Source organism: Scylla paramamosain, chromosome 48, assembly GCF_035594125.1.
Source record: "Scylla paramamosain isolate STU-SP2022 chromosome 48, ASM3559412v1, whole genome shotgun sequence".
NCBI lineage: Eukaryota > Metazoa > Arthropoda > Malacostraca > Decapoda > Portunidae > Scylla > Scylla paramamosain.
Window position 1 is genome coordinate 2,934,340 of NC_087198.1, and position 27,552 is coordinate 2,961,891.

Consider the following 27,552-nt stretch of genomic DNA (forward strand, 5'->3'; position numbering starts at 1 on the left):
TAAACCTTGGTTTAACACAGCTTGTTCTCGTGCTATACATGATAGAGAGGTGGCCCACAAAAGGTACTTAAGCCTTCCATCACCAGAATCTCATGCACTTTATATTTCTGCCCAGAACCATGCCAACTCTGTTCTCCAACTAGCCAAAAACTCCTTCATTAACAGAAAATGTCAAAACCTTTCAAGATCTAACTCCCCTCGTGATTTCTGGCATCTAGCCAAAAATATCTCCAATAACTTTGCTTCTTCTTCTTTCCCTCCTCTACTTCAACCAGATGGCACCACTGCTATCACATCTATTTCTAAAGCTGAACTCTTTGCTCAAACCTTTGCTAAAGACTCTACCTTGGACGATTCTGGGCTTGTTCCTCCCTCTCCTCCACCCTCTGACTACTTCATGCCACTTATTAAAATTCTTCGTAATGATGTTTTCCATGCCCTCGCTGGTCTAAACCCTCGGAAGGCTTATGGACTTGATGGGGACCCTCCTATTGTTCTCCGAAACTGTGCCTCCGTGCTTGCTCCTTGCCTAGTCAAACTCTTTCAGCTCTGTCTGTCAACATCTACCTTTCCTTCTTGCTGGAAGTTTGCCTACATTCAACCTGTTCCTAAAAAGGGTGACCGCTTTAATTCCTCAAACTACCGTCCTATTGCTTTAATTTCCTGCTTATCTAAAGTTTCTAAATCTATCCTCAACAGGAAGATTCTTAAACATCTATCACTTCACAACCTTTTATCTGATCGCCAGTATGGGTTCCGTCAAGGCCGCTCTACTGGTGATCTTCTGGCTTTCCTTACTGAGTCTTGGTCATCCTCTTTTAGAGACTTTGGTGAAACTTTTGCTGTTGCCTTGGACATATCAAAAGCCTTTGATAGAGTCTGGCACAAACCTTTGATTTCCAAACTACCCTCCTACGGTTTCTATCCTTCTCTCTGTAACTTCATCTCAAGTTTCCTTTCTGACCGTTCTATTGCTGCTGTGGTAGACGGTCACTGTTCTTCTCCTAAATCTAATAACAGTGGTGTTCCTCAGGGTTATGTCCTGTCACCCACTCTCTTCTTATTATTCATTAATGATCTTCTAAACCAAACTTCTTGTCCTATCCACTCTTATGCTGATGATACCACCCTGCACTTTTCCTCGTCTTTTCATAGACGTCCAACCCTTCAGGAGGTAAACATATCACGCAGGGAAGCCACAGAACGCCTGACTTCTGATCTTTCTAAAATTTCTGATTGGGGCAGAGCAAACTTGGTATTGTTCAATGCCTCAAAAACTCAATTCCTCCATCTATCAACTCGACACAATCTTCCAGACAACTATCCCCTCTTCTTCAATGACACTCAACTGTCCCCCTCTTCTACACTGAACATCCTCGGTCTGTCCTTTACTTATAATCTGAACTGGAAACTTCACATCTCATCTCTAGCTAAAACAGCTTCTATGAAGTTAGGTGTTCTGAGACGTCTCCGCCAGTTTATCTCACCCCCCCAGCTGCTAACTCTGTACAAGGACCTTATCCGTCCATGTATGGAGTATGCTTCACATGTCTGGGGGGGTTCCACTCATACTGCTGTTCTAGACAGGGTGGAATCAAAAGCTTTTCGTCTCATCAACTCCTCTCCTCTAACTGACTGTCTTCAGCCTCTCTCTCACCGCCGCAATGTTGCATCTCTAGCTGTCTTCTACCGCTTTTTTCATGCTAACTGCTCTTCTGATCTTGCTAACTGCATGCCTCCCCTCCTTCCGCGGCATCGCTGCACAAGACTTTCTTCTTTCTCTCACCCCTATTCTGTCCACCTCTCTAACGCTAGAGTTAACCAGTATTCTCAATCATTCATCCCTTTCTCTGGTAAACTCTGGAACTCCCTGCCTTCTTCTGTATTTCCACCTTCCTATGACTTGAATTCCTTCAAGAGGGAGGTTTCAAGACACTTATCCAATTTTTGACCACTGCTTTGACCCTTTTATGGGACTGCCATTTCAGTGGGCATTTTTTTTTTGGTTAGATTTTTGTTGCCCTTGGCCAGTATCCTTCCTACATAAAAAAAAATAATAATAATGCTTTGTTACAGGTGTCTTTCCCCCTTATGATGATACAGGTTGTACTCACGAAGCTGATTAACCTGGTGCAAGTTGTCAAGTAATCTTACCTGTGTGTGAGTCATTCCACGTGTCTCTCTCTCTCTCTCTCTCTCTCTCTCTCTCTCTCTCTCTCTCTCTCTCTCTCTCTCTCTCTCTCTCTCTCTCTCTCTCTCTCTCTCTCTCTCTCTCTTTGTCTCTGTCTCTCATCATATACATTAATGATATAGATAAAGGAATTGTCTCCAGAATCTGTAAGTTTGCCGACGACACGAAGTTAGGATCAGACGTTTCGACTCCGGAGAAAGTAGAACAACTTCAGCTTGATCTCCATAAGCTGGGAGAGTTGTCAGACAAATGGCAGATGCCATTTAATGCAGCCAAGTGCAAGGTCATGCACATTGGGTACCGCAACCCCCAATATGAGTACGTTCTTAAGGGAAAGGCTCTGAAGAGCACTGACTCGGAGAAAGACTTGGGTGTAGTTATTACCAATGACCTCAAGTTCTCGAAGCAGTGTATAGCTGTAGAGAAGAAGGCTCAGAAACTTTTGTGCTACTTAAAGAGACAGTTTGGATATTGTAAAAAAAAAAAAAAAAGTACTATCACTGTACAACTCTCTCGTCCGTCCACATTTGGAGTACGTAGCTCAGTTTTGGAGTCCTTCCTACCGTAAAAACATCACAAGACTGGAGAGAGTACAGGCCAGGGCGACCAAAGTGATTCCTGAGCTTAGACACATGTGTTATACAGAGTGCCTGAAGGAGTTGAACCTCTTCTCACTGGAGACCAGAAGGCTTTGTGGTCAGCTCATAGAGGTATTTAAGATACTTCGAGGTTTTGACAACGTGGACTACAGGTGCTTGTTCCAGCTGAGTGAGGGGCGCACTCGTATCAATGGCTACAAACTTGAACTGAAGCGTTACAAACAGAGATCTTTGTGGGAACTTCTTTTCCTACAAAATCTGCAGTCGTTTGAATGCGCTTCCCTCAGATGTCGTCAATAGTGACTCTGTAGAGCAGTTCAAGACAAGACTCGACGAGGTGCTGCCTACGTAGACTCGATGTCGCCTGGACATGTGTTTCTAACTTAGCTTGAGTCTCTTCAGTACTCCCTGTATGGGTCATAAGGCCTTCTGGAGTACTTCTCTTCCTTGTAACTCCTTGTAACTTGTAACTCTCTCTCTCTCTCTCTCTCTCTCTCCTCTCTCTCTCTCTCTCTCTCTCTCTCTCTCTCTCTCTCTCTCTCTCTCTCTCTCTCTCTCTATCTCTCTCTCTCTCTCTCTCTCTCTCTCTCTCTCTCTCTCTCTCTCTCTCTCTCTCTCTCTCTCTCTCTCTCTCTCTCTCTCTCTCTCTCTCTCTCTCTCGCTCTCTCCTCTCCACTTCTCCTCCCCTGATCTGAGACTAGTCGAGTGGAAGAAAAAAGGAAGAGGAGGAGAAAGAAGACGAGGAGAAGGAGGAGAAGGAAGAAGAGGAGGAGGAAGAGGAGGAGGAGGAGGAAGCAACAATGTTCAGGCGAGATATGTAATGAATAACATGCCACTGTCAAGCACCGATATAGAAAAAGATCTTGGTGTCGTTGTGTCAAACGACCTAAAGCAGAGTTAACACTGCATAGTAACAGTAAGGACGGCAAATGAATTAGTAGGGTTCATTGGAAGAACCTTTGAATTTAAATGAGGAAAAGGTTATACTTGCCTTATATAACTCACTGGTGCGCCCTCATCCAGAATACTGTGAAGAACATAAGAACATAAGAAATAAGGGAAGCTGCAAGAAACGACCAGGCTTACACGTGGCATTCCCTGTATGAAATATACCTATCTATTTCCATCTATTATCCCCATTCATAAACTTGTACAGTACTGTGTACAGTGCTGGTCACCATATTTTAAAAAAGACATTGAAAAAAAACTAGAAAAGATACAGCGCAGAGGTCACAAAGATTATTCCAAGAATGCGCAATAAGCCGTATGAGGAACAACGGCAAGAACTAAACCTATTTAGCTTAACGAAGCGTAGGATAAGAGGAGACCTAATTGAAGTGTTCAAAATTTTCAAAGGATATAATAACATTGATGCACATAAATATTTCACCATTGATCATTCTAAACTAACAAGAAATAATGGATTGAAGATTATACTCAAACGTTTTAAATATCACGAAGCCAAACATTTTTTTTTCTTTAAACGTATAATAGATATATGGAATAAACTTCCTGCAGAGATTGTGAACAGTAATACTAATGAATCATTGAAAAATAAAATAGACAAATATTTAAAAGTAAATCCCCAACAAGCTCTCTTCTTGTCCGAATAATTACTAAATTCACTAGTAAACTCTTATTTTGCAGACACCAATTTTATTATAAATTGCATTAACTTTCCCATGGGCGTATAGAGTTCACCGTAGGGTGAATAGTACAATTTCTTTTCATCCTTTCCTATGAAAACTCCATGTCAGTTTCTCCATACTGCATGGTACTTTTCCCAGCTATTTCCATATCAGCGCAAGCTGGAGGGAGTGGTGGGTGGGGAGGAGCCTTCTGCTATGCTGTCCTGTCTCTCTTCCCTGTAGCTAGTTAGAAGTAGTTACCAAACAGCCTTTCAAGGACCAAAATGTCTGTTTGCTGTTTGGCTTTCCTTTGTATTTCTTTGTATCCCTCCCTATTCCTCCTCCTACCCTTTTTCCTGTGTTAGTTAATCATGCAGACTCATTTTTTCATCAGTTCATTTTTCTCATGTTTCTCTTCATTTCTCCTTTCCAGTCACTAAGTCAGGTTATACTAGTGTTTGTATACGTCTCTCTCTCTCTCTCTCTCTCTCTCTCTCTCTCTCTCTCTCTCTCTCTCTCTCTCTCTCTCTCTCTCTCTCTCTCTCTCTCTCTCTCTCTCTCTCTCTTTTTTTTTTTTTTAAACATAGGTACATTGTCACCCGAAGGCGCACTGCCGTGTGCAACCTATTTTAGGGGTGGGACACAGCACACAATTATAAATATAAAGATATATGCATATATATACATTCTTTATGGGCTTACTTATTTAGCAGGGGGGTTGGGAACGAGCCCCTCCAGTGGTGTGCTGCTAACTTCACGTCCTGGGTATCCATCCCCCCTGATATGAGGGACGGAGGACGCGAAGACGTTCCACAGTCTGGAGACTCGCCCCCAAAAAGTGCGCTGGTGTTGGCTGGAGCGGGAACGTGGCACTTCCACTGAGTCACCACTGGATAACACCGTTTCTCGTGTCCCGCGAGGTGACTCTGGTGGGCAGCCGTAGTCCCGCCAGATGTGGCACACCCTGCACCTGTGCCTTGTGGAACACCACAAGGGCTGCCACGTCCCTGTGGTGTTCTAGCGTGTCGACGGGAGCCTCAGGATGGGCTGGGGCACCTGCTGCTTCCACCAGTCGCAGCGCCCGTCGCTGGATTCCGTCGAGCTTGCTGATGTGTGTGGCAGCACAGGACATCCAGGAGAGTGCGGCATATTCTAAATAAGGCCGTATCTGGGCCTTGTAGAGCAAGAGCCTCCCTCTCCTGTCGAGCAAGTTGGCCACCCTCCTCAAGGAGGAGACTCGGTGTGAGGCCTTAAGGGCAATGTGTTTGACGTGGCGGTCAAACCGCAGCCCTCGATCCACCTCCACCCCAAGAATCTTGACGGACTCCTGGAGTTCGAGAGGAAGGCCACCAAAGCTTAGCCCTCCCTCCACTGCTGGCTTGGCAGCGGGGGATCGAGAAACTACCATTGCCTGTGTCTTCTCCGGAGCAAAGGTCACCTGCCAGCGTGCCCCCCGACTCCTGTATCACCCCAAGCTGCTGATTGATCTCTTCAGCAGCACGCACACTTTCGTGTCGAGGGTAGGTACAGGAGAGAGTGCAATCGTCAGCATAAGCTGAGACCGCCGCCAGCTGTCGGAGAAGATCGTCCACGTAGATGTTCCACAGGACTGGCCCCAGCACTGAGCCCTGTGGCACTGACGCTCTCACCGGGAGGGACTCGGACGCTTGCCCATTGACAAACGACCTGGAGGGTCCTTCCTTGGAGGTAGTCGCCAAGGAGCTGGAGGAGGTCACCCTGGATCCCCTTTGCCCTCAGCTTTTCCAGAAGGCCCCCATGCCAGACCCTGTCGAAGGCGCCCACTATATCTAGGGCCACCACAACAGAGTCGAGGCCGCCGTCAAGGGCGTCCTGCCAGCCCCCGGTGAGGAGCATGAGGAGATCGGAGGTGGACCGCCCAGGTCTGAACCCAAACTGTTGGTCCGAGAGGAGGTAATTGTCCTGGAGGTGGCGACACACCACATCTGCCACCACCCTCTCGAACACTTTCTCCACCACAGAGAGGGGAAAGTGTTCGAGAGGGTGGTGGCAGATGTGGTGTGTCGCCACCTCCAGGACCTCTCTCTCTCTCTCTCTCTCTCTCTCTCTCTCTCTCTCTCTCTCTCTCTCTCTCTCTCTCTCTCTCTCTCTCTCTCTCTCTCTCTTCCACACTTTCCTTCCTTCCCCTGATCTGAGACTAGTCGAGTGGAAGAAAAAAGGAGAGGAGGAGAAGGAAGAGGAGGAGGAGGAGAAGGAGGAGGAGGAAGAAGAGGAGAGGAGGAGGAGGAGGAGGAGGAGGAGGAGGAGGAGGAAGAAGAGGAAAAGGAGGAGGAGGAGGAGGAGGAGGAGGAGGAGGAGGAGGAGGAGGAGGAGGAGGAGGAGGAGGTGGTGCTGCAGGAGAAAGTTGGAAGTTGTAAGTGAAAAAGTGATTCTAGATAGTAAGAAATAGCTCTTCAGTCCTCGTGATGGGAAGGGGGAGGAGGAGGAGAGGAGGAGGAGTAGGAGGAGGACGAAAGAAAGAAGTATATATGTAGAAGAAAAGACCTTGTGTTACTTGCACTGTCAATTGAAAAAAAGCATAAGGATTTCAAACGCAAAACGTATTTTGTAACACTCGTGTTTCATCTCAGTTTCCTTTTCTATTTCTTTTCTTTTCTTTTTCTTTTTCTTTTTTCTTTTTTTCTTTTGTTGGTGGGGGGGAAGGGGGGCATAGAGGATGGCATGATTCAGTTTGGCATAAGTAAAGCAGAAGGGCGCAGATGAAATGACTCTTCACCGTCGAGGAGAAACACAAAATCTTCTGCCTCTAGATAGGAGAGAAATTGCACACTACTGTCTGTCATTCGGTCATCCTTGAGGCCTGATTCCCTGACTGTGTGTGACTTGACAGCTGAAACTCTGCGGTCTTTCAAACTTTTTGGGAGCAAGGGTACTTTTTACACAGGTGATGGTAACGATGAAGCACCGCCATTAGTAGTAGTAGTAGTAGTAGTAGTAGTAGTAGTAGCAGTAGTAGTAGTAGTAATAGCAGCAGTAGCAGTAGTAGTAGTAGTATGATTATAGTTGAATAGATCAGAAATCCAGTCTAGTAACTTGTAACACACACACACACACACACACACACACACACACACACACACACACACACAGAAAAGGGCGTGCAGGGTCATCATTGGCCCTGCATACACCATCTATGAAGAAGCCCTGACCACCCAGAGTCTGTCTAGACGATCCACCAGGCACCGAGAGGCTCTGGAGAAGTTTGGAAGGGGACTACTGCATCATCCACGTCTCAGACACATGCTGCCGCCTGACGCGTCTCGCTCGGTCCATGCCACCAGACACCACAACAAGATAACGCCCCTAAAGGCGCCGCGCACGGACTGCTACAGACTCAGTTCGATTCCCACCATGGTGCGAGCCATCAATCAATAGTCCCTTCTAGATTAGACTTATCTTTAGGATTAATGTTAAGCATTTCCCCACCCCCTATGTACATTTTCAGTTTGTTAACTACCTAAATAATAAACCGTTTATTATTATTATTATTATTATTATTATTATTATTATTATTATTATTATTATTATTATTATTATTATCATTACACACGCACAAACACACACACACACACACACACACACACACACACACACACACACACACACACACACTAGCTAACATTTGTTCGTAATGGGCAGGACGAGGAATGTAATAGCTTGTCTGTAATAGCTGTAATAGCTTGTCCGGTGCAGTAAGTGAAAAGGGAGCTGAGCTGCAGCGGGGGACAAGAGAGAGAGAGAGAGAGAGAGAGAGAGAGAGAGAGAGAGAGAGAGAGAGAGAGAGAGAGAGATTGACAGTGTGTGTATTAACCCTTAGCTCATCAATCTCATCTTTCTTCTCTGCCTCACGCTTTCTTCCAATCCTCTTTTCTTCCTCTTCCTTTTTCATCTCTTAAGTCTTATATATATTTCTTTTCCTCTTCTTCCTCTCCCTCTTATCGTCCTCCTCGTCCTCCTCCTCCTTCTATTCATTCTCCTCCGTCTTCTCTTCCACTTCGTCTTCCTCTTCCCTATTTGCTCGCACATATTTACGAACACACACACACACACATCACTACCACCACCAGTTCAAGCTTTATAACTCATCAAAAGTGCGTGCTTAACTTAACATGCCTCGCCTTACACGACTTGGCTTGCTTGGCTTGGCTTGGCTTGGCTTGGCTTGGCTTGGCTTGGCTTGGCTTGGCTTGGCTTGGCTTGACTTATTGCAGTTACAAATCCACTCTTCAGTCATTTATGCTTATGTTCTCCACGTTCTTGTCATGCAAAATTCAGTCATACATTTAAACTCATGTCATTCACGCTTCGTTATTTCACATTGCAGTCATAGATAGATAGATATAGATAGATAGATAGTCACAATCCTGCCAGTCACATTCCAGTCACACACTCACAGTCACTCCTACACCCACGCTCCAGTCGTACATAGTCACTCTTAGTCCAGTCATGCTCCCACACTCCAGGCATCCCTCACGTTCCAGCCAGCAGTACATTGACACCCAGACCTGCACCATTCCAGCAATCCTTCGTTCTTCAGGTGTTTGTGATCCATCATACCCCTCCCACGATCCCTCCTCCCTTCACTTCCTCTCTCACCGCCCTCCTTCCTTGTCCCTTCCTACCTCATTGTTCTCTTCCCTCACTACCCCTCCTTCACTGGTCCTCCTTCCTTCTCTGTCCCTCCTTCCATCACTTCCCTTCTTCCCTGACTCTCCTCTCTCACTACCCCTCCTTTCATGTCCCTCCTTCACTGGCCAGCCTTCTCTCATTGTCCCTCCTTCCTGCATTACTTCTCCTTCCTTTACTGCTCATCCTTCCTTCATTATCTCTCCTTCTTTCACTGTTCCTCACGTCACTGCTCCTTGGCTCTCCTTTCCTCACTAGCTTTCTTTCCTTCATTAATCTTCCTTCTGCGTTGTCGTGCTTCTACGTTGCACACTCTTGCTGCCTCCCTAAACTATAAGACTGGCTTTTGTGGGTTCAAGGGAGCGCTTTATTTATTTATTTATTTATTTTTTACTTATTTTGTGTTATTTACATTTATTTACACTTAGATGATCATATATGACTTCCGACAGCAAGGAGAAACTACGAAAATGGTTTCATCTCTCTTCAAATAAATTTCATTAAACATCTGGAACACTTCACATTACACTTCCGATTCAAATCACTTCACATATTTAATACTCAATGATAAATCTCATCCTACACAAACCTCGCAGGTAATATTCATTGAGGAACACATCCTACACCACCCAATCCCTCTCTGTCAATATATAACACCCACATTTTACTGTGACTGCATTACAACTGTGTGGCTCTACTTACTGGTACTGCGACAGGCGGCTTGCCCATCCTGACCCTCTCTGGTCTGACAGCTGTGTCTAGCTTGTCCCTCTCTCTGTTTCTGTCTATTCCCGTCTCCTACACCTTGTAATATACGCGTGATGTTAGAGCGACCTTTTGCCCCAACAAGGCTTCCGTTGCTATAACATTTATTTTCCACCACTTCGATCATTCGCGGCATTTTCCTGTAACTTTCAATAAGGTTCATTTTCGAGTAAATATATTTATTTTCTCATACTTTGGTCATATGGTTCAATTTCATATACTTTCCGCAAGATCCATTTTCAAGTAACTATATTTATCTTCCCCGTACTTCGATCACACAGTTTATTTTTCCTTAACTTTCAATAAGATTCATTCTCGAGTTACTTTGGTAATCGCATCTTCTAATCAGGAACAAGGAGGCGGCGGTTCCTGTGGTGTGCCGGCTGTCCGTGTTGTCCATGTCACCTGTTTCCGGTGACCTCTGCTTCCCTCGTATACTAATTCAGTGATGGCCACCTGAGTACCTCTTCTTGTAATGTTGTGCTAATCTCCGGCTCTGTTAGTGTTGTGATGACTCACCGCATCTTGTTGTTCTCCACGGTGGTCACGTCTCGTCTCTTATCTGTCAGGGTGGTGATAGCTTCTTGATACCTGCTGTCGTTTTTATCATCTTCTTCCCTCATTTATTCTTTCTACTTCTCGTTTCCCTTTTTCATTTCTTCATTTTTGTTTCATTCTTGTTTCTTGTTACATGTTTAATTTCTTGTTGTTTGCTGGGTTACAACAACGTCCCTATTCTTCCTCCACTCCCCTCTCCTTCCTTCACTGCCTCCACTTCCCCTGGCTCTCCTTCCTTCACTGCTCCTCCTACACCGTCCCTCTTCCCTCACTTGCCTTTCTTCCATCATTATTCCTCCTTCCCTTCACTGCTCTTCCTTCCTTCCCTGCCTTGCCCTGCTCATCCATTCCCCTGTCCCCTTCCTTCACCACCCTCCAGCCTCCCCCATGCTCACCACTCTCGGATGTTATTTATCTAGTCTCTCTCTCTCTCTCTCTCTCTCTCTCTCTCTCTCTCTCTCTCTCTCTCTCTCTCTCTCTCTCTCTCTCTCTCTCTCTCTCTTCTATTCAAGTCTTGTCTGTTTTTTTTTTTTTTTGGTTTAACTCTCTCATTACTTATGGCATCGTTTTCCTTCCTCTTTCTTTCTTCCTTCCTTTTTGTATTTATTTGATTTCCTTTCTTCGTTTTCTACCTTTCCATTATTTCATTTTTTTTTTATCCTTCCTGCCTTCCTTTCTTTCATTTGATTTCTCTCCTTTTCTTATCCGTTTCTTCCTTTCCCTATCCTTTTGTTCATACCTTCCTTTTTTTCTTTTTTTTTTCTCCGTTTTACTTTTATTTATTTATTTATTTCATTTTATTAATTAATTATTTTTTTTGGTGGGGAAGGCTTTGCTTTTATTTATTCCTTTCTTTTCTCCTACGTTCCTTCCTTCCCTCCTTTCTGCCTCTCTTCCTCCCTCCCTCTCACTTTCCCTCCCTCTCTCACCGTGCCTGCATCCTTGCATTTTCCAGCCTACATCCACTTTACAAATTGCTCAGTGTACTTTATCACAGACAGCCTCGGAAGAACCAAAATGCAAGTTAGATATGTTTGTTCTTCATTTGTATTTCTTTGTGAGTGATCTAAATAAACTCCGTGCTCTTATCTATTACTGTTTGTTCATGTGTGAGCGATTTCAACCTCCGGTCCTTATCTTTTACTTCTTGTTTTTTCCTTTGTATCCCTCCGAGTGGCCATGTCTATTGGCGTTCGTTCTTACTTCGTGTTCCTGCAGGAGTGACCTATCCCTCGCCTCTCTCTTCCTCAGCTGTGACGCAAGGAGCAGCTTTCTCAGCGACAGGGAGCGGTGGACGGCGGATGAATACTTTGGCTCCCGCGCCTTCTTCTGCATCATGTCCGCCCGCTGACCCTGGTGGTGGGCGACGTGCGTCAGAGGAATTGAAAATGTAGGGGACTCGCTGCTGTGCCCTGCGTGTAGCTGTGAGGTGAAGTGCAGACGGCTGCATTGTCTCAGCCTCGGAGGTGCCACTTGTTCAAATTACGAATGGTTTAATGTTATTTTTTGCAGGCTGTGGAATATTGCAGTATCTTATAACAAGACAAATGATATAAAAAAGCATGTAATTTACCGATAAGCATTACACAACAGCATTATTGCGGTGATAAAATGTACTCCTGTAAAATGCTACGTGGCATCGTCTCTCAGCTGTTTTCAAGGTCGCAAGGGCAGGCTACCCACCCGCCCTCCTCCCTCGCTTTGATGATGCCGCGTAGCATTTTACAGAAGTACTTTTAATCACCGCAATAATGTTGTCCTGTAACGCTTATCGGTAAATTACATGCTTTGTAATCCCATTTGTCTTGTTATAAGATAATGTAATATTAAACCATTCGTAATATGACTAAGTGGCACCTCCGAGGCTGCGACAATACAACCGTGTGTCCGTCATTTCACAGAGCACACCCGCGAGTCCCGTACATTTTCAAATCCTCTGATGGGTAAACAAAGCCTTAAAATGCATATGTGCATAGAACATTTTCTACTTAGAATTAAACGTTCTTTCACCTCTTTCAGTATTTGCAGAAACTCGCGTTACACCCTGTATAGGAAATTAGAGACGTCGCAGTGAGCGTTTTGATACCAGATAGCGCCAGAATTTTTAATTCTCGCCGGAAAATAAATATCTTTTGGGGCAAGGTTTTACAAGCTTACAAAGGTGTATCGTTGCACAGTAATGCGTCTGAATTTTAAGTCAATTAATTTCGTGATAACTGACAGCACATGACATTGTTTGAGCCTCTATTCATAATTTCAGATGATATTCTTAAAAGAGCCTATAAGTGTATCAAGGCAGGCAATCTGTAATTTTCTACTGACCTCAATGGAAGTATACTAATATATACTTGCATTTTCATATACTAAACAACAGGCAAATCCATTTAATGTAAAGAAAATATAATTTTGTATCAGAGACTTTATTTTTGCGGTACGATCACTATCCTCGGGTACTTGGGCAGCGAGCAAACCAAAACACAGCACCACGCTTACTCGACTACCCTGCACAATGGATACATCACCGCCACAATCATGGACTACAGCGGAATTAAGAAAATTCCCGAAAGAACGAGCTATACCCTATTCTGGATATAGTAAAGCAAAGTAAAGGCCTTTGTATCGGCAGAACTGAGAGGCTATTGTTTACACTTTACACTCCTTCCTAACGGCGTGCGGCGCTTTTTTTAACTGAAGAATCATGATCAAGATAAGTACGTCGTACGTCCGCCAGCGGTGCTGTTCTTTTTTTTTTTATTTCACTGATTACTTTCATATACAGGACGTATCAGTGATATCTGATATTTTTCAACATTCCCAGATAAAATGCACAAGCCGAAATCAACATCCTTTTATTTTTACTGTTCATACTTACTTAAAAAAAAATCATTACCTATTTTTAGTTTTATCTTATAATTCAATTAACAAAGCCTTATCATACACCAGTAAGTATGAATATTAATATTAAGGGTTATGTTTTTAATTTTAGATACACTTGTGCAGCAATTCATGCTGTACTTTTCCTGCACATCGATTTCAAATTTAGCTAAGACACCCCTTTGCCCCAGGAAATCGCAGACAATTAAAAATGCTGGCGCTGATAGGTATCTACCAGCCTCACTGCCACGTCTCTAATTGCAAGGTGGCGAACAAGTTGTCTCAGTATATCAACCACGGGAACAATAGACACCTGTAACCGCTTCACTCAGGGCGTTCAATCTCTTATGCTTTCGGATCCAATACCTTACATTCTTCAGTTAAAAAACTCATTACCTTACACACACACACACACACACACACACACACACACACACACCTTTCCTCAAACTCATTCATATTTCACCTTTTTTTTCCCCACAATGCATTTTTAATCTTTCCTGTTTATTAATTAAGCTCCTTTGCGCACCTTATGAATTAATTCGAGCGTTTCATTAAGTTACAGGAGAGAAGCAAGTGATACTTCTTAATGGTTCGGTTTCATTTGGAAGGGAAGGAATAGGAGGTAGAAAAGGGTTATTGTGATAGATAAGGTAAAAAGAAAGGGTTTTTTATATATATATATATATATATATATATATATATATATATATATATATATATATATATATATATATATATATATATATATATATATATATATATATATATATATATATATATATATATATATATATTATTAAAAGCGTTAACTTATCTATGAAAAGAGTGTTTGTGTGTGTGTGTGTAATAATAATGTTTCTTTCTCTCTCTCTCTCAATGAAAGATAAGAGCGAGAGAAAACAGAAAAACAAAACTGTTGTAAGGAGAGAGAGAGAGAGAGAGAGAGAGAGAGAGAGAGAGAGAGAGAGAGAGAGAGAGAGAGAGAGAGAGAGAGAGAGAGAGAGAGAGAGAGCGTAAACCACCAACACAAAATTAAATTCCTGAGCAGATCTCTTCTCTCTCTCTCTCTCTCTCTCTCTCTCTCTCTCTCTCTCTCTCTCTCTCTCTCTCTCTCTCATAATCCATCCCTGCTATACGTAATCACAATGTAATGCCCTATTGTTTGGTTTATTTTCCTAAGTGTTCCCCTCCTCACCCCATTTTTTCTCTTCCCTCATTTGTTCCTTTTGATTTTATTCGTATTTTTTTCCTTTATTTTTCTCATTTTTCTCTTGATTCGCCATTTTTTTTCTTATTCTTTTCTTATTCTCCCGGTATCCATTATTTTTCATTTTTTTTCTTTTTCCTCTTTCTCCCAATCCTCTCGGTGTGTCTGCTGCTGGCTCGTGATTGGCTGGATTGGGATGGCTTGGTGTATGTGGATTGGTGTGGACGGCTATTATTATTTGCTTGTATTTTGTTTATTTAATTTTTTGTTTTTTTATTGTTTGTGTAAGAGAGAGAGAGAGAGAGAGATTTAGGAAGACCACAAAATTCTCTCTCTCTCTCTCTCACTCAATGTTAAAGCTTCATTATCTTTCTTCACCGTAGTGTTAAAAAATATACGACTATGTTGGTTTGTTTGTTAGCGTTCAGATTAATTTGCTTTATTTAGTCTTCATTTATTTATTTATTTATTTTGTGTTGGTGTATATATATATTTTTTTCAGTGTTAATTGATGAGATTATTTCTTTATAGTGTGTTTTATTTAGTTAGTTTTTGTTGTAAGTTAATTCAAAGTTGAGCATTTTGACTCACCTTTGACTCACCACACTCAAGTTGTGTCCTGTATTTTTGTGTAAGCCTCATATTTTTTGAGTCAAGCATTTAATATATATTCTTCACTTGTACACACACATTGAGCCTCACTACACTCACGCAGGCTGGAAGAAAATTTGGCTTGTCGATTTCGGTTCCATTCCTTGTTGTAGACACTACAAGATTCTAACATTTGTGTGTGTGTGTGTGAAGGAGACAATTGTTGGTGAGGGGCTGTGGAGAGTCACTGTGGGTTTGTAAACATACTGTGGGGGACATACTGTGGAGAGAGAGAGAGAGAGAGAGAGAGAGAGAGAGAGAGAGAGAGAGAGAGAGAGAGAGAGAGAGAGAGAGAGAGAGAGAGAGAGAGGTGTTATTCACTGTTCCTCATCGCAGGAGAAGTATTGTTCATAGTTGTTCATTGCAGGTGAGGGAAGACACAGTATGTTGAGGGAAGGTAGCTGCAGGAGTGAACAGCTGCACCAGTGACAGCAGCAACAGAGCCCCACGACTGCTGCTGCTCCTCTCCTCCCAGCACAGCAGCACACAGGACACATATCCATCATCTTTAAATCCCAGACACTCGTGCCTTGGTAATCTCACTGCAGCAAACCCTACATTGCTCAGGTCAATTTCCAGCTAGAGTCATGATATCTGCAGTTATTTTTCAAGATAAAGAAGGTTCAAAATATCCCCCCCAAAAAAGTTATTTTTAGAGTTGAAAATCCACTCGAATTTTCTGCCTGAAGCTCTCGTTTAAAAATAACTCCCTCTTGGATCTTGTGTCCGACTCCAACTGTGTCCTTCAAGTGAACGGGTCTTCAGTTTGTAGTGAGGTTTCCAAGCCGCCCAGACCTGTGAAGGCGAGCAGTCAGTCAGATGATGAGAGTAGACATCAGCAACATAATGAGAGAAACAGTCACAATAATAGAGATAAATGAAGGCACTCAAGTATTGATGATAAAACAAGACAGAATAATGAGAAAAGTAAAATAATGAGAGACAAATAAGGCTAGTCTACAAATAATAGTGAATTTACTGTAGGAAGGGTCTGCTGTACTACTTAATGACCATTCAAGTCTACTTGTTAAAGATATGTTTACATTTTGAACTGTCATTTTCTTGTACTATGATACATTTTTAACTATTTTTTTTACACCTGCCTTATAATTAACATTGAGTAGAGTCTCACTAATACAACTTGAATATTACTCAGCCGGCAGTCTTTGCCATGGTGGAGTGTGACACTCTAAATCAGTACTGACATTTTATCATTTACATTTTATTACTTTGATTACTCAACAAAATACTGCATTGTTTTTCGTAACCTGCTGACTGGTGAAGGGACAGTGTGTGCTCCTGAACACTTGGTTCTTGCCACGTGCCACAGCACTCTGACAGCTTCCAGTGGTCCTGTCTGAGATAATGCACCACACAACATTAGGAATAGGAATAATTATTTCACTAAAACTTTAATTATCTGCAATAAAAACTTGGAATGAGTTTATGCACTTTGTGAATTTAGGAATCTGGAACAATGATTGCAGTTATTTAACTACCTGCACTAAAGAGTTTGTATTAGTTATGGCGGTGTTGACAACAAGTATAAACACTCTGAGAGGCGTGACCTCCGCCGCACTGCTTCATCAGCCTTCAAGTCCCGGCAGTAAAATGGTTCGTGTGAGGAAGACTGTTTCTGGTGCTACAGGTGAAAACTGTTACTACTAGTGTGTACATATCTGTGGAAACCAAAGGATGTTTTCAATCGTACCAAACGTTATAGTCATGGAGATATCTCTCTTCCTGCACACAAAACAACTACCAGCACCTAATTATTACACACATACTCCTACACCAGCCTCGGAGACCCCATCTGGTGAGCGGACCACAATTGTCCCCGGGTCAGACTGCTCTTCTGGTAACGACCCTAAATGTCTTGATACCCCTCTCAGTTTTTCTTCATAAACTTCTGCAACATTCGCGTTCAATCTGTAGAACACTGCCTCTCCTCTGTTAAGCTTCATCATCCTTTCGTCACTGAAACTCAGATGTCTGAGGCAACTGACAGTAGCCCCTTTTCTGTTCCCTCCTACTTTCTCTATCCTCATTTTCGATCCAAAGCTGGATGCTGTGTTCATGTGCGCAATGACTTAACCTGCTTTCCACTCTCTTGAATCTTCCGAGTTTTCCACCACCTGGGTACGACAACAGAGTCACTCTCAAACTAAATTTATCTGTGCTGTATACCTCTCAAATAACTCTTCTGACTATGAAAAATTCTTTGACTACTTAACTTCCAAAGTGGAGCACATTGACTCTCTTCCCTTTTGCAGAGATCTTAATTCTTGGAGACTGACTTCAATGTTCACCACCAACTTTGGCTTTCCTCTCCCTTCACTGACCATCCTGGTGAACTAGCCTTAGACTTTGCTATTCTCCACGACCTAAAGCAATTGGTGCAACACCTTACTCGTATTCCTGACCGTCTTGAAGATAGGCCCAACATTCTTGACCTTTTCCTGACCTCTAATACTTCTGCTTATGCTGTCACCCTTTCTTCTCCGTTGGGCTCCTCCGATCACAGTCTCATATCTGTATCTTGTCCTATCGCTCCAATCCCTCCTCAGGATCCCACAAAAGGAAGGTGCCACTGGCATTTTGCCTGTACTAGTTGGGGGAACATGGAGGTATTTTGCTGATTTTCTTTGGAAAATTACTACTGCTTCCGTGTCAGAGACCCGTCTTTTTGTGCTGAGCGCATAACAGAGGTGATAGTGTCTGGCATGGAGGCGTACATTCCTCACTCTTTTTCTCGACCTAAACCTTCCAAAGTTAAACTTGGTTTAACATAGCTTGTTCTCGTGCTATACATGATAGAGAGGTGGCCCACCAAAGGTGCTTAAGCCTTCTTCCATCACCGGAATCTAATGCACTTTACATTTCTGCCATGCCAAGTCTCTTCTCCAATTAGCCAAAAAAAAACTCCTTCATTAACAGAAAGTGTCAAAACGTTTCAAGATCTAACTCTCCCTCGTGACTTCTGGCACTTACCCAAAAACATCTATAATAACTTTGCTTCTCCTTTCCCTTCTTTATTTCAACCAGATGGCACCACTGCTATCACATCTACCTCTAAAGCTGAACTCTTCGCTCAAACCTTTGCTAAAAACTCTAACCCTGGACGATTCAAGGTTTGTTCTTCCCTCTCCTCCACTAGCGTAGACATGACAAAGGTGACTGTAAGTACACAATGGACATGACACACTCAGGCAGCTGGTACAGCTTTGGCTATAAATGTTATAGCAATACTCTGCCACTTTGTTGACAAGTGACAATACAACCTCTCGTTCCTCAGAATGTTCTTTTCACGTAACAGCTTCAAACCAAATCCTGAACCAACATGAACCACCTCTGCTATCAAGTAGTCAGCACCGTGAAGGGTTGTACAGTTCCTTACCTCACTAAATAATACTTCTTTCTTATCCAATCTGTCTGTCTATGTGTCTGCTGCCATGGCTTGACCTGCTCTTCTTTCATCTGTAGCTTCCATTCTGTCTGCTGTCTCTCTGCATCTTCTTGTCCACCACACCATCGTCTCTTGTGTGTCTGCTGCCACTATCTGTCTAGGAAAAAAAAAAAATTTTTCTTCGAAATCTTGAACAACTACAACATGAACCACCTGTGGTTTAATCATTCTCCAGCATTTCTTCTGTCCACCGTCACTGTCTGAACCAGTCACCTAACACACCATCCTTCCTGCCACGGTCATTCCTCTCTAATGCTCTTCTCTTTCTCCCTCTCTCAGCGTGGTGGCAGCACAGGCCTCTTCACTCCCTGGCACCACGGCAGGTGTCAGTGAGGCAGGCAGGTGTTGGTTCAAGTCCTGGCAGTGTCACTTCGCTGCTGTATTGTTTTGTGCAGCGGATGATGCTACGTTTTTCATCACTTAGTTAGTGTAGAGTTTATTTTTGCTTGACGTTATTTGTGTTGGAAAGACATTGCCATTATATAGTGGTAGATGTTCTAGGAAATAAGGAATTAGCAATACTAATACATGCTTGAACAACACTCACCGGTGTGGAAGGCTTGTCAGGGAGTGGCTGTAGTGGCTTCACTTGAACCACGACCATGTTCTCCTCAACCCTTGGAAAGATAACAATTTATCTGAAATGGAGAGATACAAAGATAGAGAAAAATTTAAGTGAGACACTGCAAAGTGTAGCTGACAGTGTACGCGTCGTCATCAAGAAGAGGGGCTCTGCAAAGAAATAGTAAGACACTCGTGAAGGCTATCATCTTTTCTCAAGGGAAGTGTGTGTCGTGTGTCTTAACATCGTCAGGCGCGCAAACATGTTTTGCATCAAGGGTGTCGTTGTACGATCAGGATATGAATTTTTTTTTTATTTTTTTATTTTCTACATTTTTTCCCATTTTTTATATATGTAATGTTTTGATAAATATATATATATATATATATATATATATATATATATATATATATATATATATATATATATATATATATATATATATATATATATATATATATATATATATATATATATATATATATCCCCTAATGTAATGAGGTCTTCTGTTATGAAATTTCACGGTTTCGCCCGCTGCGAGACATGACTTTTTTTTTTTTTTCTTTCTGGCGTACCCGTTCTTCCTCAGTCTCCTATGAATATGTACGGTTCTTTTGCTGCGTACAACATTAGAGAGTACGTAATTTTAGGTCTAACTATTTTTTTCAAATTTATATACGAAAAATGAGATAAATATTTTTCCGTAAATCTAGGAAATAGTCAATGTGTCTGCATTAGATATCTTTTGCATTAATATCTTATTTATTTCAAACAGTTAAACACTGGTTTTGATCTAAAAGTCGAAATATAACAAAAATTGTTTTCACCCGCCTTCCCCCCTCCCCCCCGGGTAATTAAGGGTGAAATCATGAATTACTTTAGGCCTATGTACAAAACCGATCGTAGTAACTAAATTAATCTATATCTGTTTTTCAACATATTGTGATGTATATATCATGTGAATTTCAAGTCCTTAGCTGCAATAGGTGTATTATAGTCATCCCTTAAACTTTGACATAACTTAAAATGGCGGATTTTGGCATATAAAAATGATCTCCGTTGTTATTGGTGTTACACACAGATGGGCCATTGCGGCTTATCCAGCTGTGAGAGGCGAACAAATTCTGCTGTCGTCATTTTTGTTTGTAACTGATTTTGATTTCTGACAAATATTTGAAAGTAAATATTTGACACAGTTTTTTTTTTACTTTTTCATTGAAAAAAAAACTTATCGTACAAAAAAAAAAAAAAAGATAGCAGACATCCTTCTTGCAACCTTCCTGATCAAAATATTTTTTAAATGAATTGGTCAATAAATGAGGGAGGAGAGGCGAGTTGAACACAGGCAATTTAATATGGGATTAGCGATCCTTCAACCCCCTCAAGTGGATGAATAAAGGTGATTAGTTACTTTGATGTGTAAAGACTGTAATTTGTAAAGATGAGAATAAATGAGAATAAATTATTTCTATGACCTTGTGTCCAGCCAATGTTTGTAGGTTTAAGGTGAAACCACGAGGTGAGGTGACATTAGTATTGTCAAGTGTCTTTGTAAGGTACTCACACCAAAGTTTTCATTTGCTTCAGTCAATCAAGGTCTGGTGATAAAAACAAGGCACTGCATCCTGTGCACTCTACCCTGTGCACGCCTTCCTTTCACTCTGGAATGCACACCTTTATATATTGTGCTGCATTCACACTCACATATTTCAATACAAATAAATAAAATTAATAACAATCACAACAAAAAACAAAAAGTGACCAATAAAAAAATAAAATAAAACAACAAACACAGTTGTGAAGAACTCTTCTCCGTTAACCTCCAAGATAACATCAGAACTGGTCTTCAGGAAAAAAAATAAATAAATAAAGATAAACACTATCACTCTCACGTAGAGCACAGCGTTACACCTCAAAAATAAAAATAAAAAAAATAGCATCAGACCGAGGAGGGTTCCTATGTACAGCAAGTGACCCCTAAACAAACTAGCTAGCTAACCACAACCAAGGACCCCGGAAATGCTTATCTGGGTTCTTGTGGCTGGATGGTGTCCGGGTAGCAGTCTGGGGCAGGTGAGGTGGATGGCTGAGTGTAGGCGACCACGTGGCTATGTCTGGTGTCCTCCACGACCTTGTGGAGCTGTATGGGGTCACCTCGCCACTTCCGGGATGACCTGGGATAGTTATCTCGTCACCTACAACCCACTTCTGGTTCTTCATCACCATTGTTAGAGGTAGTTCATGGGTCACCTGCAATAGTAGTAGTAGTAGTAGTAGTAGTAGCAGTAAAAGTAGTAGTAGTACTGGTGGTAGTGGTGGTAGTAGTAGTAGTAGCAGCGGTAGTGGTAGTAGTAGTGGTGGTGGTGGTGGTGGTGGTGGTTGTTGTTGTTGTGGTGGTGGTGGTGGTGGCGGTGGTTGTGGTGGTGTTGGTGGTGTTGGTTGTGGTGGTGGTAGTAGTAGTGGTAGTGGTGATGGTGGTAGTAGCAGTGGTAGTGGTAGTAGTGGTGGTGGTGGCGGTGGTAGTAGTGGTGACGGTGGTAGTAGTAGTGGTGGTGGTGGTGGTAGTGTCGGTGGTAGTAGTGGAGGCGGTGGTAGTAGTGGTGGTTGTGGCGGTGGTAGTAGTGGTGGTGGTGGTATTCGTGGTGGTGGTGGTGGTGGTAGTAGTAGTAGTAGTAGTAGTAGTGGTGGTGGTGGTGGTGGTGGTGATAGTAGTAGTAGTAGTAGTAGTAGTAGTGGTGGTGATGGTGGTGGTGGTGGTGGTGGTGGTGGTGGTGGTAGTAGATGTGTTAGTAGTAGTAGTAGTAGTAGTAGTAGTAGTAGTAGTAGTAGTAGTAGTAGTAGTAGTTGTTGTTGTAGTAGTAGTAGTAGTAGTAGAAGTAGTAGTAGTAGTACGAGTAGTACTAGTAGTAGTACGATTAGTAGTAGTAGTAGTACGATTAGTAGTAGTAGTACGAGTAGTAGTAGTAGTAGTAGTAGTAGTAGTAGTACTAGTAGATTAAACAAAATAGTAAAAAAAAGAAACCAACAGACAAACCGAGAGAGAGAGGAGGAGGGAGGGGGGCTATTGTAGCCCCCCCTCCCTCTCTCTCTCTCTCTCTCTCTCTCTCTCTCTCTCTCTCTCTCTCTCTCTCTCTCTCTCTCTCTCTGGGAGGTAAGAGAACACCATTTTCTTGTTGGATTGCAAGGTCACTCTAGAAGAGCGGGAAAAAGATGCAGAGGGCGCTGTCAAATCTTTAGTGTGAATGAAGGACGGACAAGTGCAGCTTGAGAAGGTAGGAGAGTGAAGAGTGTATGTGATCAGTGTGATGGGAAGGTACATGTATGCCTCCTATGTTCTGAAAGAAAGCACTCTCTCCATCAATAGCGACCTTCACACATTTGCTGCAATCATTTCTTGAGTCACAGTTTTCACTACACAAGGAATGAAGAAGCTGTTTATATGAATGTTGAAGGATAAAGCCTTTTCTTTGTGCAGCTGCAAACAGGACACAGGCTTTCATTTGTTACAGGGAAAGTTCTCCTTTGTGCAAGAAATGATAGTAATGATTTCAATAAGAGTAGGTAAAAATGTTATGTTGTTTTGCAATCACAGATTTGCTTTGTAATAAAACAATATATAGATGTAGGATACTACATCTATATGTTGAGCCGTGACTGAGACAAGTTTTATTATTACCATTTAGAGTTCCACCTTTGTATTTTGACCAGTTACAATGTCACTTCACAAAAGATACTTTCATTATTTTACCATTATTATATTTGCCTCATTAAAAATTATGATAATTAATAATCAACATTTGTTTAAAAGATTTGCGTTTCATTTTTGCCCGTTATTTAATGGAATTCATTGTTAAAAAAAAAAAAAAGGAAGAAAAGTGATAAATGTTGGGCCAGTGGTACACACGGCAACTTTGAATAGTCTGAAATGTAACGGCGGTGGTGCGTGTGGCGCCTGACGTGTTAAATATTGACTGATTTTACTTAATATAACACCATTTTTTTTTTATATAACTCTCTCCACCGTAGTCTTTCTAACGTCCAAAACCGTCACCTACCCACTCCCCTCTCACTCTCTCACTCCCTCCCAATGTCCCTAGAAGTTACAACCTTCAATTCTCTCCACCCTAATCTTTCTCCAGTTCAAATCCGTCACCTACCTACTCCCCTCTCACTCTCACTCTCACCTTGGCCTCGTACAGGTCGTCCACTTAGGGCGTAATGTTCTTGAGTTGTTCTTCACAGTCCTCTCAAGTTCTCTCAGTGAGTCTTTGAGTTTTGCTTCATATTCTACTTGTAACTTCCTATCAAGCTCACCTATCTCCAGGTGTTTGCGCTTCTTCGTTTCTGTCACCTACTGCTCATAAATTGCAGTGGTAGGAGTAGTAGTAGTAGTGGTAGTAGTGGTAGAGGGTGGGTGCAGCATAATTGCGGGCTCACAAAAACACAAAATTATCTCATCGTTTCATTACACTTTCTTATTCGTTTTTGTTTCAGCGGTGCATTTTTACCGCAGATTTTCTTTTCATCTGTATTTTCTTGCTTTTCTCTCACTTTCCATTTGTTTTCTTTAACTTGCTTTCTCCTTCGTCTTACTCTGGCCACCATTCTCTCTCTCTCTCACTCTCTCTCTCTCTCTCTCTCTCTCTCTCTCTCTCTCTCTCTCTCTCTCTCTCTCTCTCTCTCTCTCTCTCTCTCTCTCTCTCTCTCTCTCTCTCTCAGTAGAGAAAGGTGAAGGGATTTTTTTATTTTTTTTATTTATTTATTTTTTTGTTAATGTGTCAGGGTACATGGTCTCAGTTTGGCAATGGAATGAATGGAGCAAGTTTTGATGACAACTTGATGTGGAGGAAAATTGTGTTTCCTTTTATATATATATATATATATATATATATATATATATATATATATATATATATATATATATATATATATATATATATATATATATATATATATATATATATATATATATATATAAATAAAGTAAGCACAATTTTTGTCCACGTGAAAAATAAAATAAATGATAAACGACCCATTACAAAGCCTCATTACTTAAACTCAGAAATCACAATGGACAGAAATGGTCTTTACGACGCCAGTACTTCACTCAGGTATTAAACACCAGTGACGCATCACTTTTCTCTCGCTTTCTTTTCTACACTACCAGCGTGACGCCCTCCACGCCCCTGCCACCCACGCCAACCACTTCACAAACTTTAGAAAAACTGACTCAAAACACAACTGCACTCGTCTGCAGAGAGAGAGAGAGAGAGAGAGAGAGAGAGAGAGAGAGAGAGAGAGAGAGAGAGAGAGGGGGGGGGGATTAATTGAGGGCAGAGAAAGAACGGGGGAGCGAAGGGTCAGCCAGAGATGTGCGCTTGGGATAGTGAAGGTGGTGGTAACAGGCAGCCCTCACAGCCCCTGCCACCACCACCACCACCAACCACCACCTTTCATCACCAATTGTTACCTTCAAGCTGCCATCGCATACGTCCTGCCTTCATTCCTTATTACGTTACAGGTATGACACCTGAATACTACTAATGGCGCCACCACCACCACCACCACCACCACACCTGTCCATAAAACCAATATTTCCCTTTCATGTATTTTGTCTACGTAATGAAACGGCGGAGGGAAGCATCACGTAGACAGACAAACACAGATTGCTCTCTGCACCAGTCCTCCATCAACTGACTGACTGACTGACTGACTGACTGTGTGACTGAAAGACGGACAGACAGACAGATTGCTCTCTCCACCAGTCATCCATCAACAGACTGACTGACTGACTGTGTGATTGAAAGACGGACAGACAGACACATATTGGTCTCTCCACCATTCCTCCATCAACTGACTGACTGACTGACTGTATGATTGAAAGACGGACAGACAGACAGACTGCTCTCTCCAGAAGTCATCCAACAACAGATTGGCTGATTGATTGAAAGACGGACAGACAGACACATATTGGTCTCTCCACCATTCCTTCATCAACAGACTGACTGACTGACTGAAAGACGGACAGACAGACAGGTGGTGTACTCATATTTATCTGCTCAGCTTCTCAACTTACTTAACTACAGCCTCAGTCATATAACATTCATCATCAGAGCCAGGAAATTTAAAATACTGCTTCATTTGCTGTCAATCTCTCTCTCTCTCTCTCTCTCTCTCTCTCTCTTTCTCTTTCTCTCTCTCTCTCTCTCTCTCTCTCTCTCTCTCTCTCTCTCTCTCTCTCACTGACGTCACATCACACAGGTCATTATATTGATGAAATTGTTTAAATATGCACACATTTCCTAATAGAATTAATTTTCTATTGTAAGTTTACATAAATAGTCCAATAATAGTATACAAAACCACAGATTACTACCTTTCATTACGTGTGGAGCTTCAATCTCAAATGAAAACCATTATACATTGACTCAAATAAGGCAACACTCACCTGGGACACGAGGAGCAGGGGAGGACAGGCAGGAAAAAGCGGGGAGAGGGTGGCGGGCAGGTTAGGAAGGGAGCGGGGAGGAAGGGAAGGGGAGAGAAGGCCTGAAACAGGGAGGTGAAACAAGCGAACGAGTGACTGCAATTTGCTGATTATAGGAGTACACACACACACACACACACACACACTCTCTCTCTCTCTCTCTCTCTCTCTCTCTCTCTCTCTCTCTCTCTCTCTCTCATCCCTGATAATCGTATCACCGCCACCACCACCACTTCCACTCCGTCCGATAAACACCTTTTTACACCACCACCACCACCGCTTAGCCCGCTCCGACTACGACCACCGCCACCTATCACCTCCACCACCACCACCATCGCAATCCTCAACCACACCCAACAACCACAACACCGTTGCGTCCGCTGCACCCACCACTGTCACACAACCACCACCATCCCCAACAACCACAACCACCTTTAACATAAGCCAGTCACGTTCACCACCACTACCAACACCCTCTACAACCATTCCAACCATACCAAACACCACCACAACCACCACCTCAACCCAGTCACGTCCGCCATAGCCACCTCCACCTCCCCCTTCCACCATCCTACTCTCCACATCTCTCTTCCACTATCCACTCCTCCCTATCCACCACCAGGCCATACTCACATCCACCTCTCCCTCCACACCGCTGTCCACCACAGCATGGCCACCAGGGACAGACGCAACACCGCTTCACCGCCGTAACACAACCGGGGACTCGTCACGTCAGCGGGCGCAGGGCGAATGGCTGAAGAGACGGCGAGGAGAGAGTATCACGTGACTTGAATACTTGGCGCTGATTGGTGAAGGCTGTGCTTAGGTAATTGTCACTAAGAACGGAGCCACTCTCGCAATACTACTTGTAATGATACAAAATAATAGAATCACGGTTATTATTACCAGTAGAAGACACTTACCAATACTCTGTGAGGCAAGAAGTAACGACAAATGAAGGATGCGTGAGCTTTACGAAGAATACGAAAGAAAACGGAAAAATAGAACGCTCTGATTGGCAGACGGGAAGCAGACCACCACCACAGCTCTCGTATTTATTGAGGCTTATATAGACTTGAAATAGCGACTTGAGACTAATGAAATAACGTAATACATGTAGTGCGGGTGTTTTCATCAATGACAGACAGACTAATGCTACGAGATAAAGAAAAAAAAAAGATACATTAGTCACTGGGGGAATGTAGCAAGGCAGTCTTAGGTATCATGAATGCACTTGTTTTTCATGAAGCAAGGTTATGTGCTTGTATTCTGAAAGGCTTTGCTCTCTCACTAGACTATTTTCAAAGGCCACAGAAATAATTACCCGGGTTTTCAAGACTGGTTCTCCCGTTGATGCTGTAGAGACCTTACCAGTCTGTAACTAGAACCACATAAACACTCTTAAAACTCGTGTAATTTCATTTACAGCCTATTGAAAGTAGTCGGGATGCGGGCAGAAATGTTTCACGATACGGTGTATCGTGAAACATTTCTTTTGGCACTTTTGTTAGAAATACAGGCAGGGAATCTGCTTCATTAATTAGGGAGCCATCTTTACACACACACACACACACACACACTGTGTGTTACGTGTTCACTGTCTATCTATTCACTTCTACTAACAGTTTCCGAGCTCCAAGCAATCACCAGCTATTACTAAAAAGAATAAAGTAAATAAAGAACTGTAGGGGAGGAGTCACTGTACACAAATGAGCGCCTATAAAGTAGCAGATGATAAAAAGAAAAATTATCTGACAGTGAAAGGATTAAGCATTTAGGAGGCGCAGGTGCGAGGCGTTTACTATATATAACACCTCGACTTTCCCATGACTCGGTAACAAAGAGGAGCAGTCAGGCGGGTGGGCTGAAGGCGGCCACAGCCACAGCTGACCAGCT

The 27,552-nt window shown here is 42.6% G+C and overlaps 2 long non-coding RNA genes across 9 annotated transcripts in view; one reads left to right on the top strand and one right to left on the bottom strand.

Annotated features, from left to right (window-relative positions):
* The window catches only part of LOC135095298 (uncharacterized), a 62,827-nt gene extending 50,854 nt beyond the window's left edge, over positions 1–11,973 (top strand). Inside the window, exon 5 of the long non-coding RNA XR_010264237.1 lies at positions 11,658–11,973. This is a non-coding gene — a long non-coding RNA (uncharacterized LOC135095298). The remainder of the gene's footprint in view (positions 1–11,657) is intronic.
* Positions 11,974–15,368: 3,395 nt separating this feature from the next.
* Positions 15,369–26,432, bottom strand: LOC135095297 (uncharacterized). 8 transcript variants are annotated; one of them, XR_010264231.1, is made up of 7 exons: positions 26,290–26,428; positions 25,618–25,718; positions 21,193–21,419; positions 19,155–19,245; positions 18,539–18,704; positions 16,410–16,498; positions 15,369–15,936 (listed from the first exon to the last, which is right to left on the bottom strand). It is a non-coding gene; the product is annotated as an uncharacterized LOC135095297 (long non-coding RNA). The 8 variants fall into 8 exon arrangements; XR_010264232.1 differs by lacking the exon at positions 25,618–25,718 and having other exon boundaries at positions 26,290–26,432; XR_010264235.1 differs by lacking the exon at positions 21,193–21,419 and having other exon boundaries at positions 26,290–26,427.
* Positions 26,433–27,552: the final 1,120 nt, after the last annotated feature.